General features: G+C 59.6%; 1 long non-coding RNA gene across 1 annotated transcript; it reads right to left on the bottom strand.

Annotated features, from left to right (window-relative positions):
• Window positions 1-8,487: 8,487 nt before the first annotated feature.
• On the bottom strand, window positions 8,488-10,566 carry LOC138922523 (uncharacterized). The gene is made up of 2 exons (XR_011435609.1): window positions 9,465-10,566; window positions 8,488-8,689 (listed from the first exon to the last, which is right to left on the bottom strand). It is a non-coding gene; the product is annotated as an uncharacterized lncRNA (long non-coding RNA).
• Between the last annotated feature and the right edge of the window lie 519 nt (window positions 10,567-11,085).

The raw sequence follows: 11,085 nt of genomic DNA, 5'->3' as shown, positions 1-11,085 counted from the left end.
CCCGGGTCTGGTGGCACGCGGGTCGACCAGATGTCCGCGCCGAGCGCCGCGGGGTCGCGGGGCCACGGGCTGCTCGGGCTTCTCGGAGCCCCGAGGGCTCCCTGGAGCCTGCGGACGAGCGGCGGCGAGGCCGCCGCCGGGGCCGCCGCCCTGCCGGGTCGACCAGCGGCCCGGCCCCCGGGTCCCGTGGCGCGCGGGCCGACCAGATGTCCGCGCCGAGCGCCGCGTGACTGCGGGTCGCTCGGGCTTCTCGCAGTCCCGAGGGTTCCGCGGGCACGTAGCTGCGAGACCCGGGCGGCTGCCCTCCGCCCGGCTCACGGGGGCGGTCGTGTCCATCAGCTGGTCGTGCGGAAATCCCGTGGTTGGCCTCCCTCCCTCCCTCCCTCCCTCCCTCCCTCGTCCAGCCGCACGTTTGCGGGGTTCGTGCGACTGGGATGAAATAGACCTTCCTTCCAAAGGACAATCGGAGATCATCCATCATACCTCTCGAGTCCCCAAAAGCCAAGAAACACGCCAACCAAAACGCTTTTATTATGCCAACGGTTCCCGTTTTCATTCCTATCGTTTAGGGAGGTTTGGTGGCAGCAGCGGCCGAAAGCAAAAGGAAACCCGAGGAAAGCGGCTCCACCCACCAGGGCTGTGTCTCATCCGTGCCGACGCAGGAGGGACGGGCTTCGTTCGTTCGTTCGCTGCGGCCCAAATTCCCGGGCCGCCCGAGGACCGCTCGCACCGGCCCGAGGGAGGGAGCCCCGGCAGGCAGGACGCCTCCGGTGAAATGGCCAAGTCGACCGCGCGACCCACAACCCGCCCGACTGGGGGCGAGAAGGCGCATGGAGGAGGACTCCGTCCCCTAGTCGGCAGACGGCCCTGGGACAGGGACGTTCGCCAAAACCTCCCCAAGGCCGCTTTCCGTGACCGAGTCGGCCTCCCCGCCTGTACTCGTCCCGGCCCGAGAAACGAGACGCGGGGTGGATCGGGACCAGGCCACGCACCAGGCCGGCCGGCGCTGCATCCTCCCTCCCCCGACCTGACCTGACCTGACCTGACCTGGACGAACGCCTCCCCATCGCCCGCCCCCGCGAGGCTGATCCGTCCGGCCGGTGAGGAGGCCGCTTGTCGGGCGCCACCGGCTGCCCGGCATCCTCTTATATAGTGTTCGAGGAGGTCGACCAGGTGGCCCGGCCGGGATGGGGGGGGGGGGTGGGGTGCGGGGGATGGTGTCCCGGGCGGCGGGGGGCGGGGGGGTAGGAGTGGAGAGGGAAAGGTGGGCGGGGCGAATGCCGGGGGCGGGGGTCGGCGCGGGGCGGGGCGGGGCGGGAGTTGGGGATGGGGGAGGGGCGGGAGGCCGTCTGGACATGGAGGGTCGGAAGAGCGGTGGTGACAATGATTTTCATTATCATTTAGAAAGAAGAACGTGGACTTCTTTAGAGGAGTCCTTTGAATAGCTTCTCCATTTAGTTAACATGCATCCAAATGGAGGTCGGGAAACTTGGGTCCTGTTAACATATGGATGGAAGTGGAAAGAACTATCGCGATGACCGTCCTTGTGTTTCTTTTATTTTTTCTTTCTTCCTTCTCCCCAAAGCCGCCCCCCCCACCCCCGCCCCGCCCCGCCCCGCCCCGCCCCGTCCCGTCCCGTCCCGTCCATCCATAGTTGTAGGTTCCAGTGGTAGGTCTTTCGGGTTTCTGCTATGTGGGCTTGAAGGGCGATGCTGGGTCTGGGGCTGCGCCCAGGATCCGAACCGGTGAAAACCTGGGCCGTCGAAGCCGGGGGTCGGGGTGGGGGCGCGTACTTGACCGCTCGTCCACGGGCTCGGCCCCCGGCCCTTGTTTTCTAGGGAGAGAGACAGAGAGACCCGATCCATTTTCTCTTGGCCTCTAAAGCGTGTGTGTGGTCGAAAGGCGACGGAGAGAGGGGTTCTGGTCCAGAAAGCCCCGACCGCGCCGCCACGGGGATCGGTCGGTCCCGCCCGAACCGTCCGAGTCGGAAAGGAACGGACAGCTTTCCTCCTTTGGGCCCCTGACTTGGGACCAACAGGGGAAGAGAAACAGGCCTCTCTCCCTCACACCCTGGCCCCTTCCCCCAGGACGCCCTCCTTCTAGTCAGCCCGCCTCTGGCTTTTCCACACGCCGACGACCGCTCGTCGGCATGGACCCACCTTCCTTGGGGGACACCACCACACGACTCTCCCACTCGTCTGCCTGCCTTTCGTTGGCGTCGCTGCCAAAGGCGAGGGGTAGGGGTGGCGGTGGCAGGGACGGCAGGGGCCCAGCGGCTCTCTGGAGGGTGAGGAAGTCTTGCTGGTTCTCCTAGGTCGGTGATCTTTCTCGATCTCCACACACATTCTTCGTTTGGGGAGCCAAGAGACGCCCTCTGAGGAATCCCTATGGCCAGGGTCGATCACTTACTCGCTCACTGCCTCGGCCTCGGCCTCGGCCTCTGTCCATCTTGTCTCTCTCCCTCCCTCCCTCCCTCCCTCCCTCCCTCGTCGGTCTCTGTGTGTGGACGTCTAGGTGGAGGCGAGGCAGGGAGGCCATCCACCCACCCACCCACCTCGTGGTTTACCACACGCTCTACACGGAGGTAGAATTCCCATCCCACCGAATCCATCCTTTCCACGGGGCACAAGCCAGTGGCCTTCGGGAGTCTCTCTCCCCAAGGTGGCACATCCGTCACGGCTATCTATTTCCAGAAGGTTTCCGTTTCCATCCCCTCCCTCCGAAAGAAAAAACGGCCCCACTCCCGGATCTGCCTCACCACGACCACCACCACCACCACCACCGCCGCCGCCACCGCCGCCGCCGCCGCCGCCGCCATCTGCTGTCGCCCTCTAGGGTTGGACCGTTCTAGCTCTCTCCTCTGTGTGGAATCGCAACGTAGGTCGCCTTGGATGTCTGGCACCTCTCACTTAGCAGAAGGTTTTGGAGGCTCAGGCTGGGCCACGCTTTGGCCCGGGTCAGTGTTCCGTTCCTCCGGACGGCTTCCTCGTTTTCCACGAGAAGGAGCCGTGAAGACGGAAAGGAAGGGCGGATGGATGGCTTCTCCCGTGCTACCGAGTCCCTCTCCCCTTTTCCCCAAAGCGTGAGGGGCGGTCGACAGGATCGTCTCTGGTGACAAAAGTCAGAGGCACCCCGGGTCAGACACCGTGCGAGGCGTTGGTGTGTTCTCGAGACGAGAACACGTCCCCGTCAGCGTTTCCTGTCGTTCTCGTTCCGAAAGGATTCACGCGCCACCCCGTCTCCCTCAAGGTCTTAGGGCTGTCGTGCTCCGCAGCCGTCACGTGTCGTGGATCCTGGGCACCACCACGCCACCCCGCCCCCGCCCCCCCGCCATAGCTGTCGATCGCTATGTGGCACGCCTACGTTTGCCCAAAAGGGCAGTCCGATGGACAGCGTGGGTGCTTTTCCCAGCAGGCAGGCAGGCAGGTGAGAGTCACCCCTCTAGAAGGTTTCCAAGCCCCGTTCCATTCTCAGAGGCAGCTCCTTTGGCCATCAAGGAGGCAGGCGATGGGGGTGGGGGTGGGGATGGGGATGGGGCCGGGGCCTCTGTCCCTCTGTCGCGGTAGAAATGATTGGGAAAGGAGGGACGATGGGCGTAGGTCAACCATCCTGGGCGGTGGTGCTTTGGGAGCTTTTTCTAGAAGAAGGGGCGAACGGCCTTCCCTGGGAAGGGAGGAAACCAGAGGAGGTCCCCCTCAGACCGACCTGGCACGAGAAGGACACTCTCTCTCTCTCTCTCTCCCTTTTCTTCCTGACTTGAAATCAGGAGACAAAACTCCCCTGCCAAAGGGGCCCTCCCGAAACGGGGAGTGAGGAAGACCTCCTTCTCTTCACGGCTGAAGTTCTCCCTGCCTTTCCTGGACGGGAAGGATAGCACCTACGCCCGCTGCCGTCGGCGACTTTTAGTCCGCCTGGAGAGGAAGAAATTCTTTCCCGTGGCCGAACCCTGGCGGTTCGTTCGTGCTGCAGAGGACGTGGCCCTCTCTGACACGCCCAGGAACCTCCTCGCTCCGGGTCGCTCCGGGTCGAGGAGAGGGAGTTCTGTTCTGTGGTTTAGAATGGTGCTTAAAAAGGGACATCGCTTACAAAGGGTCCTCGTCCCCCTTCCTAAACGGACGGCTCGGCTCGGAGGCGTGAGATACGTTTCGCATCCTCCTCGTCGTCTTCACTCAAAGTTTTATTGGAGTTTTGAAGATTTTATTTTTTGTCTTTCCTTTTTCTCCCCAAAGCCCCCCCGGTACATAGTTGTGTGTTCTTCGTTGTGGGTCCTTCTAGCGGTGGTATGTGGGACGCCACCTCAGCGTGGTTTGATGAGCAGTGCCGTGTCCGCGCCCGGGATCCGAACCGACGAAACACTGGGCCGCCTGCAGCGGAGCGCGCGAACTTAACCACTCGGCCACGGGGCCAGCCCCTTACTGGATTTTTTAAACAACTCCGGGGGCCGGCCCGGTGGCGCGGCGGTGAAGTTCGCACGTTCCGCTCCGCCGGCCCCGGGTTCGCCGGTCCGGATCCCGGGCGCAGGACCCGGCACCGCTTGGCGAGACACGCTGTGGCAGGCGTCCCACCTGGAAAGTAGAGGGGGATGGGCACGGATGTCAGCTCAGGGCCAGTCTTCCTCAGCCGACAGAGGAGGATTGGCGGCAGATGTTCGCTCAGGGCTCATCTTCCTCAAAAATAAAATAATAAATCGATTCGATAAAATATCAAATAACACAACCGCGGGATCACGACTTAGAGTCACCATTGGCCCGATGATGCCACTCCCCACCCCCCCCACCCCCCTACCCCCCACCATTTGGAGGTGCCGTCAGTGGGATTCGTTCCTGTTTGTCCATCTTTCTTCCTCTTTTTTTTTTTTTTTAAAGACTGGCACCCGAGCTCATTGCCAATCTTATCTTTTCTTTTTATTCCTCCTCCTTCTTCTTCTTCTCCCCAGAGCACCCCAGTACCTAGTTGTATATTCTCTTTGAGGGTCCCTCTGGTTCTGCCGTGTGGGACGCCACCTCAGCGTGGCTTGATGAGCGGTACCGTGTCCGAGCCCAGGATCCGAACCTTTGAAGCCCCGGGCCGCTGAAGCGGAGCGTGCAAACTCAACTGCTCGGCCACGGGGTCAGCCCCTTCCTTCCTTCCTTCCTTCCTTCCTTCCTTCCTTCGGAGGAGGAGGAGGAGGAGGAGGAGGAGGAGGAGGAGGAGGAGGCAGGCGCTGTGTGAAGTCGCCAGTGAGTCTGTGGAAAGAGACGGAGGATTTCCCATGGGAAGCTGGGGCGGGGGACACGGACCAATGTCGTGCGAACTTGAAGGTGAATGATCAAAAAACCCACACACGCCTAGAGCAGCGGGTTGCCAGTTAGGAGTTTGCTTGCCGGGCCCATAACGCAGGGCTCATCGATGAGCCAAACCGTCCGTGATCCTCAAGCAGTCTAGTAGGGTTAGAGAAAGGAGGGGGGCACTCTTTCTGCCCCAGACGAGGCGAGTTTCTCAGACAGCCACCCTGCCCCAACATCTTCCCTCCCTGCCTCCCGGCCCTTGGCGGACTGCGGCCTAAGGGTGGGGGAATTGAAGAAAGCCGTTCAATGGAAAAGAGCCCGAGGCCATGGGAGAGAGCTTCCTGCACTTGAATGAAGCCCTGACACCAGGCCCGTCGGAATGAATGGGCCTGACCTCCCCTCCCCCCTCCCCCCTTCCAGGCTGGCGAGTCCCACCGACTCGACTCGGCAGTGGAAGGCTAGGGGTTTCCTCCGAAATGGTGAACCGGCCCCCTTGTCCACAGGAAAACCACACACGGCTACAGCCTAGGCCGGATCTCGGGCCAAGTCGTCAGGGTGGCAAGATGATGGTGGATGAGAGGAAACTTGTTCTGGGACCGCCCCGCCCCCCCCATCGCCTCTCTGGCTGAGAAGAGGGCTGGGGAGCAGTGAGGGTCAGGGGGAGAGTGGGGGCGGGGCCGGGACAGGGACCACCGGGCAGTAGGACGGGAGTAGCCCTGAGGCCTGCCTGCCTGCCTGCCTGCCTGCTTCCTTCCCTGCCGGCGCAGGGCTGAGAGAGGCACGGGGCACGCTGGCTCCTGCCCCTTCACTCATTCGGGAAGCCTTCTGTTGTTGCTCCTGAGGTGCCGGCTGCGGTGACAGACAGAGCAAAACTCCTCTCTCTGTCTATTTCTTCAAAGGCCCGAGTCTGAGCTACGACAGATTCCCCTGTGGCTCGACCCGCAACCTCCCATCCTGCCAGACCAGACCCCTTGTCCAAAAACCTCCACTGGAGGAGCTCTTTCACCTGACCCGGAAAGGAAACACCAGCCCTGCCTCAGCCTCACACCCACCACCACCACCACCACCACCACCACAACCATCCCCCCCCGCCCCACTCTCCTCCGGACCCAGATACCTAACAGAGAGAACAAAAATCCAAAAATCCTGCTGCTCTCCTTCTACCGCCTCCACTTTAGAAGAGTCGGTCTCCCCCGAACACCTCAGACTCTGTGACTTCCCGCGGCCTCCCTTTCCCCGTCCCCATGCTCTCCCCGGATGGGCCCCATCTTACACTCGAACGACAGCTCCACCGCTCGGGGCAGCTAGACACGATGTCCCAAAGTGGCCCAGACGGTAGCCTGGTCGATTCCAAAGGACCCACACACGCAGTCGGCCATAAACGTGGTGTGGAGATCGTGGACGTTCGCGGGCCTCTGATGAAATCGCTGCTCCGGGGACCCCGGCGTCTAGGACCCGTCTTCTCCATGTTCTTCACACCGTTGCTCCTGGGCCGGTTATTCTCTTCCCTCTCGCTGACCTTAACGTTTTGTCTCTGCCATTGAATTTTTTTTTTAAAGATTTTATTTTTTCCTTTTTCTCCCCAAAGCCCCCCGGTACATAGTTGTGTATTCTTCGTTGTGGGTTCTTCTAGTTGTGGCATGTGGGACGCTGCCTCAGCGTGGTCTGATGAACAGTGCCATGTCCGCGCCCAGGATTCGAACCCACGAAACACTGGGCCGCCTGCAGCGGAGCGCGCGAACTTAACCACTCGGCCACGGGGCCAGCCCCCTCTGCCATTGAATTTTGACTGTGCGAATGTGACTTGCCGCTGTAGGGCTGCGTGGATCTCTCAGGCATCCTGCTGTGCCATGCGGGGGGGAATCCTTGGTGGGTGGGTCGATAGATGTCCCTTTGGTTGTCCCCTGGAGGGGAGAGACAGAGGGGACGACTCAATCCACCACGAACGCTGATGTCGCTCCGATAAACCTGTAGCGGTGATTCTAGTTTATGGCCCGTGTCCTGAAAAGAACTTCCCGAAGGGCCAGCCCGGCGGCACAGCAGTTAAGTTCGCACGTTCCGTTTTGTCGGCCAGGGGTTCGCCGGTTCGGATCCGGGGTGCGGACGTGGCGCCGCTTGGTGAGCCATGCTGTGGTCGGCGTCCCGCCTATCAACGGGAGGAGGATGGGCACGGATGTTAGCTCGGGACCACTCTCCCGGGGCAAAAAGAGGAGAATTGGCAGCAGGTGTCAGCTCGGGGCTCGTCTTCCTCGAAAAATAAATTAATTAAATAAATTGAAACAACTTCCCAAACCTCTCTGATAACTTGAAGCTTTGAAGTTTTGCGAGGTGAAATCAGGTGATAAAAAAGTCCACGGACGGGGGCAGCCCCGTGGCCGAGTGGTTAAGTTCACACGCTCCCCTTCGGCGGCCCAGGGTTTTGCCCGTTCAGATCCCGGGCACGGACACGGCACCGCTCGTCGGGCCGTGTGGAGGCGGCGTCCCGCATGCCACCACTAGAACGGCCCTCAACTAAGATAGACAACTATGTCATGGGGGGGATTTGGGGAGAAAAATCGGGAGGGGGGGAAAAAAACAAAAACGGAAGATTGGCAAGAGTCGTTAGCTCGGGTGCCAAACTTAAGACCAAAACAATTTCCCTGACGATGTAGATCATTTCCGAGTAAGATAGAACCTGAGACGTGAGTGGCTAAATAGAAGTTTATCTACTTTGGGTTTGTGAGGATACGGAAACGAAAAGACGTTTGGGTCTATCGAGGAACACGTCTCGTGCTTTATTAAAAGCTTTGACAGGGGACGGCGGCCCGGCGGCATAGTGGTTAAGCTCCTGCACTCAGCTTCGGCAGCCTGGGGTCCTCGGGTTCAGATCCCGGGCGTGGACCTCCACCGCTCCTCACACCGGGCTGTGGTGGCATCCCGTCCGCAAGATCAAGGAAGTGGGGCGCAGGTGTTACCTCGGGCCCGCTCTCCCTCAAGCAGAAAGAAGAGGAAGATTGGCAACAGGCGTCAGCTCTGTGAGGGCCGATCTTCCTCACCCAAACACTAAAGTGAGATGAAATCAAATAAAGCGAAGGAAGAGATAAACCTATGAAATCCCATGTTTCTAAAAGTGGCCAAGTGTTTAGAAATTGGCCAAGCGACAGACTGCTCATGGGAAGGACAGTTCCTAATTGCTGACTTCTTAGTTTTCACCAAAATTAAGGTTCGTGAGGGTTAAAAATTCTACTTAACGAATGCGATGAAAGCCACTAGGCCGGCCCAGTGGCGCGCTGGTTAAGTGTGCCTGTTCCACTTCGCCGGCCCGGGGTTCGCCGGTTCGGATCCCGGGGGTGGACGTGGCACCGCTGGGCGAGCCACGTGGTGGTAGGCGTCCCACATATGAAGTAGAGGAAGATGGGCACGGAGGTTAGCTCAGGGCCAGCCTTCCTCGGCAAAAAGAGGAGGATTGGCAGCAGTTAGCTCAGGGCTCATCGTCCTCAAAACAAAACAACACAAAACAAAACAAAAAGCCACTAAAAGTGAATATGGGAAACATCTTTGTGTTCAAGGAAAGTGAGATGGCTGCCTTCAGGCAAGAGGGCCTAAAAAGTAAAGATCGTTTTGTCTGTGAAAAGGTGATCACGGGGAAAAAAATCTGAGAAAAAGGTCTGTTCGTGGTCAAGTGGCCTAAAATTGGAACGAGTGGACAGATAGAAATGGCGAGCGATAGGATCTATTGGAGTCTATGAGGAAGCCATTGGGTGTCGGCCTAATTCGGCCTGACAGTGTTTTTCCAAAAGGGCCTGACGTGGCCGTCGAGCACGCATCGCATCGTAGATCTGCTTTAAACATTTCCTACGGCAAGAACCAATGCCCTTAAGGGAAAGGAGCAGCTTCCCCGTGCTCGGGCCTTTCCTTAAGGAGAGGCATCTTTCCTTAGGCTAGGAACGGATGGTTGCGCTCACCTTTGACCATCCGGCTCACCTGTGACCACCCAGGCCCAGACAACAGACCTGCCACCCAGCAGTGTCTGTCGATCGCTGTGCTGACAGAGCAGTGTCGCGACTATCGTCCAAGGGACCTTTCGATCCTATGTGAAACGTCCTCTCTGGGGGTCTAGAAGCACTCTGTACACCCCACTTCCCGGGCGCCCTTTCTTCCTTCAGGAAGAAAGGCCCCGGGCCACAGTCCTTACATCTTAGGTCAGAATAAACTCACCCCGATTTTCACGGATAGATTGGTTCCGGATTATTTCCATCGACAGAATGGAATCAAGTCAATGAGTTTCAAGATCGGAGGGAAGCTGATGCAAAATCAGAATTGGTTTTTCTCGCTCTCGAAAGGATACTTTTCTCTAACTTCTAGTCTCCTCCTGATAAAGACATTGGAAAAGGTTTCTCTTGACCTCTGAGGGAATCGACACCAAAGACAGAGATCCTCCATTTTGTCAGAATGATTTCCTAGGCCTCTAACGGAGGAGGCCTCCCTCGGACGGGAGCTCAGCTTTTGTTTTGCAACAGTTTTCCTCTCTCTGCTTGCCTTTAACATCTCCTTTCCCGTTCTTCTTTTTTGGAAGGGAAATACGTGCACCGCTGGGGGGGGGGGGGAAGAATTTTCTAAATGACCAAAGAAGATCTACGACTGTTGTTATTTTGGTTTCACGGAGCAGTTCCACGTCCACATTTACCCCATTTTAAACACCCACACACACTCACAGCACGGCGCTGTGAGGATGTCCCGGGGAACTCGATTTGTGGAGGGAATGGCTGTGAGGTCTCTGCCCCCAACCCGCACCATTTGGGTGCTTCTGCTTGTTGATGAGGACGGGAAGCCCTGCTGAAATCCATATTCTTATCACCACACGTGAATCTGCACCCATGCTCCCCCCGTGTGTCGTCTTTGGGCTTTGCTGTGGCCCCGTGCGGAGGGAGACCCGTTTTGTCTTGTAAACTTTTCAGCGGCCAAGCGGCTCGGTCCTTTCCTCTACGACTTGTGGGCTCTGTCTGTCCGTCTGCCTTAGAAAGACCCTCTGGGCCGGAAGTGACAGGCTGCACACAATTCCTGACAGACTGCGGACAATTCCTCCGTCGTCACGGTCCTTCTCTGATGACGTGCATGGTTTCGGTTTGACAGCGACCCCCACCCCCCACCCCGCCCTGATTTTCTAAGTCCTCCCGGGACCCGGGAAGTGCTCGGGCCGCTCCGGGAATCGGGGGCCGGCAGCCCCGGCCTGCCCCGTGGCATCTCCGGGGACTTTTCCACCCTCTGTCCGCGTCAGCCAGCCGGCAGCCCCGGCCCGGCCCAGGAGTCACGTGGGGAGTCTGTCCCCTTCCTGGCAAGCCCACCCACCCCACCCCCCTCCCCGCCGATTTTCCAAGACCTCCTTCTGCGCCCAGGGTTGCCCTGTGCTGCCTGGGAGCTCCGAGGTGGACACCCTGGGGCCTGGCGTGGTGACCTCCCGGCCGCCCCAAGCGGGCCCAGAGAGAAAGAGAGAGAGAGACAGAGTCAGAGACAGAGAGACAGAGAGACAGAGACAGAGGTAGACAGAGAGAGACCTGACCCGGCGGTGGGCTCAGGCTGTGCACTCTCGCTGGCCGGTGACCCGGTTCCCTCCCGCTGACCCCTCCGCGCCGGTTGTTGGGCGCCATCTGGCGGCCGCTTTTACAGAGTGGCCCTCCTCCGGAGCCCCGGCGACATGAGCAAGGGATGGGACTTGCAGGACGTCTGTGTGGTTTCCAGTGTGGGTCTGTGTGGAACAGAGCTGCTAAGAACATTCATGCCCCGGATTCTGTGTGAATGAACAGGAACGTGGCCGCAGCCCCCACCCCGCCCCCCGCCC

Source organism: Equus caballus, unplaced genomic scaffold (assembly GCF_041296265.1).
Source record: "Equus caballus isolate H_3958 breed thoroughbred unplaced genomic scaffold, TB-T2T haplotype2-0000950, whole genome shotgun sequence".
In the NCBI taxonomy this organism is placed as follows: domain Eukaryota; kingdom Metazoa; phylum Chordata; class Mammalia; order Perissodactyla; family Equidae; genus Equus; species Equus caballus.
This window is presented reverse-complemented; position numbering and strand designations above follow the sequence as displayed.